Here is a 6,828-nt window from a genome sequence, read left to right as displayed (position 1 = left end):
TCTCTCTCTCTCTCTTGTCTCTGTCTCTGTGTGTCCCTCTCTATGTTTCTGTCTATCTGTCTTTTTTCTCTCATCTCTCTGTCTCTATAACCATCTCTGTCTCTGTCTATCGCTTTCTCTCTCTTGTCTCTGACTCTGTGTCTCTGTCTCTTTTTCTCTCTCTTCTTTCTCTCTCTCTCATCTCTGTCTTTCTGTGTGTCCCTCTGTCTGTCTGCCTCTCCTCTCTTTCTGTGTCTGTGTCCCTCTTTCCTCTCACTCTGTGTGCCTCAGATGTCCACCCAAATCCGAACACATCTTTATTTCAGACTTGTCTAAGGATAGAGTACACACATAGCATTTTGTTATGACTCAAAAGGAAAAGTAACAGGAACTTGTTGGATACAAAATGCATTAAAGATCAAGAACAGTTTGTACTTTTTCAACGAAGAGAAATAGGTTTTTTGGCTCGTCATGAATAAATTAGTGATTCTAATAACCCAGTCTACAAGCATAATAAATCAATTTATATCAATGATGTTGTTTTAACCAGTTTTAGTTGGGCCTATCTACTATGATGACAAGTTCTTTAAAGAACATTTCCTTTTGAAGGCCTTAAAATAAGTAAAAAACATATGATGTTTGACATAGAGCTAGAAAAGGCCTTAGCAGTCATCTAGTCTAAATCTTCATCTTACAGATGGGGAAACTGAGCCCCAGAAAGCTCAATGATTTGTCCAAGGTCATACAGCTAGGATTTTAGCCCAAGATATCACCTTTTCTTTTCTTTTTTTTATTTAGTATTTTGAGTTTTCCTCCCCGATTACATGTAAAAACAATTTTAATATTCTTTTTAAAAAATTATGAGTTGCAAATTCTCTCCCTCCCTTCCTATCCTTTCAAATCCCCCTCCCCAACCACAGAGAAGGCAAGCAATTTGACACAGGTTATATAGGACATCACATTTTCTAATGCAGGTGTGGAGCAACTTTATATATGCCCTTCTTTTTGCTAGTACTGAGGAAAAGCATTCCCAGAAATGGAGAATCAGCCACAATAAATTGTGGCCTGATGCTATGAAGGCAAAGGATTTTGAAATTTCATTTACACCAAATGCAGGGACATTCAAGCTTTTCTTTCATTTACAAAAGCTATCACAACTTTCAAGGACAGAGCAGAAGAACAAAGCTCCTGGTCCCTCCGTGTTATTTCAGGAGGCAGCTGTGTTCCAGAATTCTCACCCATTGCTCAGATACAGCAGAAACAGGGAAAGGCTCAGTGTTGTGACCCATCTATCCCTCCTCCCCTTCAGTCCCTGTGCCCTCTAAATGTAAAAACCAGTTCCCTTTGCATATTTAACCCAAGCCTGCCTTGGAGAGCCTTGGACCATTTCTGAACCCTAGGCTAGCGGGGTGGCACGGCAGCCCTGCTGGGGCTCTGTGGTCAGTTCCTTTCCCACCTCTGTCCATCCCCAGGTCCCTGCCTCAGGTGTAGCAGCCACTTGAAAAATGTATTTCAGGGAAAGGTTAGTCCTCACTCTGAGTTCTCAGAAATTTCCCAGCTCTGGAGAAAAATAAAGGGAAATAAAGCAAAAGTTTCCTGATTTCACTGACCTTGAAGCCGGAGTCAGTAACACACGTCCAGCTGCACCCAGTCAGCCAAGAAGTGTAACATGATCAGACGGGGAGCACAGGCTGTGAATAGGCACAGGAAAGGTGGGGGCAGGGGAGCAGAGGATGCCATTGGCCAATCCCTGCCCTCCTCGATGGGACACTTGTTCCCACCCTTGTGCCCTTGAGAGCATCAGCTGGCTGTTCTGCAGATATCAACACCACCACTCTCTGGTATCTACTGTTCTCTTCACCCTTCAATAAACAGAAGACTGTTCAGTTGGGACAGAATCACTTTTTACTCCTCAATCTTGGCTTTGGAATGCCTCCCTCTTCTCTGTCCTTTATAGAATCATGGAGCTTGAGAGCTCAGAGGAATCCAACAATTCAATACCTTTCATTTGATAAAAGAGGAAACAGGCCCAGAGAATCAGGAGGATTAAACACAGAGCTAGAAAGGAGCTTCAAGGTCACATCATCTTGGAACCACAGAGTTAGGGCTGCAAGGAATCTTGGGGGCCATCTAGTCTAACACCCTTGTTTTATAGAGAAGAGAACTGTGGCCTTCTAGAGGACAAGAATGGTAAACAGAGCCAGAAGCACCCTCTAGGTCTAGGAATTCCTTATGTAACAGGACACTGGTGATCAATGACCTCTGGTTGTGGAGAAATTCTCCAGGATTCCCATCCTTGACCTCTGACCTTGGGACCATCCTAAGGGATAGTGGGGAGGGATAACAGAACAATTGGGTGGGGTCCCGAGGAGAGCTGTAGAGCAGATGGCATGAAGCAGTGGCGGTCATCAGGAAGTGATTAAGGCTGAGGGCATGTTGCAAGAGACCTGTCCCAATGCATGCCAGGTCGCAGGACCTGCCTCCCACTACTTGCAGACCCTAAGGCAGGGATTCATCATTTTCATCGTCCCCTTTGGTGCCCCTTCTTCTTCCTTTCTCTGGAAAGAGGGCCTGAACCTTTTTCTTCTGCTAGGAAAAAAGTTTGTTTTTCTTACTTTCTTTTAAGTATTATTTTGTCTCTTAAGCCAGTAATGAGAGGAAAGCTGTTAAACACTTGTATTGTTAATCTCGGTGTATTACTGGGAATGCAACAGGAAGAGCTGTTTGGGGCTTGTATCATGGGAGAAGAACTATAGATTTAAAACTTTGATATTTTGCCAAATTGCTCTCTCTGGCTGGGCCTCAAAGCTATTGAAGAGAACTATTGATTGATTTTTACTGCTTCTACAAGGGCAGAAAGAATATTTAATGCCTGATCTGTCCAAGGCAATGAGTTAGAAAGGACAGTGGTGCAAAGTAACTAATATCAAAATGTTTTGCATGATTGTACATGTATATCTAATTATTATTTTAGGGAGGGGGAGGAGAGTGAAGGAGAGAATTCGAACACAAAATTTAAAAAAATAAATGTTAAAAGTTGTTTTTACAGGCAATTGAGAAAAAACAAAATGTTATTCGGAAAAAAAAAGGAAGTGGTGATTGCAAGTAGTTGGGCTGACAGTGAGGTGAGGCTTCCATCATCTTCCCAGACTTGGTTTAAAAGGTAAGTTACGCCCAAGGTGAGAATTCTGGCTCACAATAAGGTAGGGTGATGGGAAGGGTGCTTAAAAGCTTTGGGTGCCTCTAACCACCATTAGCACATCTCTGGATGTGATGCTACAACAGACATATACTCACTCCTGTTGCTATATACACACAAAAACATGTGGGTCGCTAAACCTTGTCCAAATCCATCATCTTTTTTGCTAGTCCCTGGCTGTAGTGGGTTATGTAGGCCCATGGTCCTTGGTCATGTGTCTTGGAAGACAGCTTTTCTAAATATATCCTTAGGTTTGTAACTCAGTCACATAGCATTTTGTGCGAGGCATTGCTAAGTTCTGGTGATACAAAGAAAGGCAAACAAAGAAACAAATACTAGCAAACTTGCCCAGTGGAGATACCATGGGTTTTGGCTCCATTGTGAGAGGCTGTATTATAACAAGGCCTGGTAAGCAGTCTTCTCTTCTATTTTTCTGGTGCAATATCCATGCAATCCAATCTTCTTAGAGATGCAGAAGGTAATTAATCACTCAATTAAACATTTATTAAACTCCAACTATGTGCCAGCCACTGAACCCAGGTGCTGAGGGATACTAATATAAATAAAATAAAACAATAATAAATAAAATAAATAAATAATCGATCAATCAATCAATCATTAAAACAATTTCTGATTGCAAAAAGCTTACATTCTAAAAGAGGAAGACAAAACTATTTCTTTCCCCACACCTTGAAAAAAAAACACTCCTCAGGCTTGGGCTGGGAAGGAGTGCCCTAAAACCCAGACTGTTCTTATCATTTTGTTTCCTAATCAGTATTCTTTGAAGACTGGAATCTAGCAATATTATGTCATATTTTTCTTCTCAGGAGTTTGGTTACCTGAAGTGGATTCTTGGATAAACTCACTTCCTACTAAATGCACCATTCCAGAGGGCCAAGCAGGATCCCTGTTAAAAATAATCCAGCTTAGGACAATCAACACAAACTCAAGGGGAAAGGTTACCTATAAATAGCAATGACCAGTTGAAATCTTGGACAACAGCCCCGCCATTTAAAATGAGTCCAACCAGAAGCCCCAGGTGACTGTCATATTTCCAGTTTCCATTGCTACCTACTTAAAACTTTTTCTTCTGGGAGTTCCTCTCCTCCTGGAATAATTAAGAATGGATCTAGCAGGGAATTTTATCTCATGAATAACCATCTGCTTTACTTGATTGTCCATCTGGCTCCCTGATGAACTCATTTCTGGAACTATCCTGCTTCGCATTCTCTGCTATAGCTTACCTGGCCAAAAGCAGAAGAGGCAGCCATGTCTAGTAACTGTTCAGTTAGATGCTAAGGATCATTGGCCTACAAGGTACCTCACCATGACATACTTCTTTCCTTCAGATAATATTTGTTGTTATACTATATCTCCAGTCATTGTCAAGGAATTCCTCAACCCAGAGGGCCTAATGTTGAGTTATAAGTCTGGAAGGGCAAGCAACACACGTCCTGCCTCAAATGAATTCAACCCAAGCCTTCTTTTAGTCGAAGACAAGGTTTATTAAAACACCCATTGGGGTGGGCGAGATTCTAAGAATCTGCATTGCTGTGACACTTGGACACTTGTATTGACAAGTGGGCCAGATAGAATCTGAGCATTTGCTTCGCTAATGCAAGCAGGCCAGACTCTTAAGGAAGCTAAGCACTTTAATGGAGGCAAGATGGGCCTTATATAAAATGGTCAAGGAGTGGGAAGGTCTGGATGGGAGTGGACAAGTAATCTGGGGTGACTGTGAGAAGGAGTCTAGAAGGAATTAAGGGTGAGAAGTAGCAGGGGATGATTGGGTAGTAACAGACATTGAAGGGCTAGAATAGGTTAGAGGTAACAGATGATTGGAGGCGAGGGGCCACAATGAAAGGTCAGTTGACTGGGATGGGTCAATGCCTCTGGTGAATGCCAGAGAGACTTGGTCATATGGGAAAATTCTAGGAAAGTTCAGGGTGGGGTGGAGCATTCCCAGGACCTGTACCCCATCACTAAGATTCTCCCAGAGAAGAGTAATTCCTCCTACTTGGATTCAGTTGGTTAGAGGTCAATGTTGTTTGTCCTTCATTCTTAAAGAGGACCATGACATCATGGAGGGGATACTGTGGCATGCAAGTGAATTGGATTTTAGTGAGGCAGGGCTATGCAAAGTCACCAGCATCTCTTCAAGAACCATCTGGGTCCAGTGATCAGAGACGTATCAGGAGGACTGCAGATGGCCACAGATGCTGTGGAAGATCTTGGCCTTTTAGAGTTGAGGTCTTTAGCAGGTCTCAGTTTGACTGAGGCAATTCCTATTCAATGATAAAGCTAGGTAAGAAATGATGCAAAGAATGGTGTCTTTAACCTAGTCCAGAAAAAAATCAAACTAGGAGGGGAAGACCCTCAGGGTTTCTGGCCAAAACAGAAGTAATTTCTCTTTACGTTCACTCTGAGTCAATGAGGGCCCAAACAATAACCAAGTGGGGTTTGTCCTGGGACCTGCTGTTGGCCTATCAGTGAGAGCTAAAGTGATTTAGGTTTAAGGCTTGCTTAAGAAAGAAATCTAACCTGTAACCCCCCAGACATCAATAAATCAAAAGCCAAGGACAAAAGATAAAAAGTTTAATTAGCATCAGCTGGTGGGCAGTTGCCAGTTGACAGCAAGTTAGAAGAACAAAAGGAGATATGTGCATCTAGGGTTTTATCCAACCTACCAGCAAGATTTCAGGCACAAAAGGAGCCTATGAGGCTATAAGCTGCTCAGTCACTTTCCTTGCTTGGGAGACTGAGTAATGTGGACTGGATGTCGGGTGATTTGGAGGAGAATATGTTAACCTGGGGGTTTCAGGATGTAAATATTGGGTTTGTTTCAGGGGGTATGTCCTCTCTGTAGTTAATCCCATCAGAATATATCCATAGGGAAGAAGGTCTCTAAGATAGTGGAGGCTTCTTCCCAGATACAATCAGTGGGCTTATCTGTTGCTGAATAAAATATAGTTCTGCTAGTGTTTTGAAAATGAATTTGTTCCAAAACAATTGATGCATTTGGTTGTATTTGAAGCATAATGCAAATTTCAAGTTTGCTTCAACTCAATTTCTTCTTCAAGAAATAGTGAGAATATAGAAACCTTCACCACATCACAATAACTCACAAACAGTGGTACACCTTTCGCAAGCAAACTTTAGGTCTTTGTCCAGGTAAAGTACCTTACTTATTGTATGTCTTCTGGTGCAATAGGAGTTGTGCACAGAGGACTGGCTGGAGTAACCACCAACTCCCTTCTGCCATGGCCTCCAGCCCAATGCTCAGAGGTGGGGGCAGCCCACCTTGGGGCACAGGGGAGAAGAAGGCTGAGCAGAAGCCCGAGGGTGTGAACATGCTGTTCCTACTATTGATTATACTACTGATATATTTCTTAGCCAGGTAACATGTATGAAATGGGATCCCTGTGCTTTTAAAAATCAGGTTATTATTCATTGTGTGTGTGTGTCACTGATGACGTTTTTGAGCATTGTCCCCTATTTCCCCCATAAGTTCTGGGGTTTTAATTGCTCAGTTTTGCTCAGAGGGGTGCTTCTGGGGGAGCACATAATGTAGAAATTATAGCAGAACTATCTACTCAGCCAGATGATCTGTCTCTGTTTACACAGCCTTGTAGCTCAGTTTCTTTGACCTC

At 42.4% G+C, this 6,828-nt stretch overlaps 1 protein-coding gene across 2 annotated transcripts in view; it reads right to left on the bottom strand.

The window, feature by feature from the left end:
• The window catches only part of CKMT2 (creatine kinase, mitochondrial 2), a 511,259-nt gene that overhangs the window by 48,707 nt on the left and 455,724 nt on the right, over positions 1-6,828 (bottom strand). The window contains exon 2 of one of the 2 annotated variants that reach the window (XM_069085032.1): positions 1,590-1,648. The gene's annotated coding sequence lies outside the window, so the exon portion shown is untranslated. The remainder of the gene's footprint in view (positions 1-1,589; positions 1,649-6,828) is intronic. The other variant, XM_069085031.1, reaches the window with a different exon arrangement.

The sequence above is a fragment of the Petaurus breviceps genome, unplaced genomic scaffold, assembly GCF_028583685.1.
Source record: "Petaurus breviceps papuanus isolate PSGF00001 unplaced genomic scaffold, PetGlider_PUasm1.0 175, whole genome shotgun sequence".
Taxonomy (NCBI): domain Eukaryota; kingdom Metazoa; phylum Chordata; class Mammalia; order Diprotodontia; family Petauridae; genus Petaurus; species Petaurus breviceps.
This window is presented reverse-complemented; position numbering and strand designations above follow the sequence as displayed.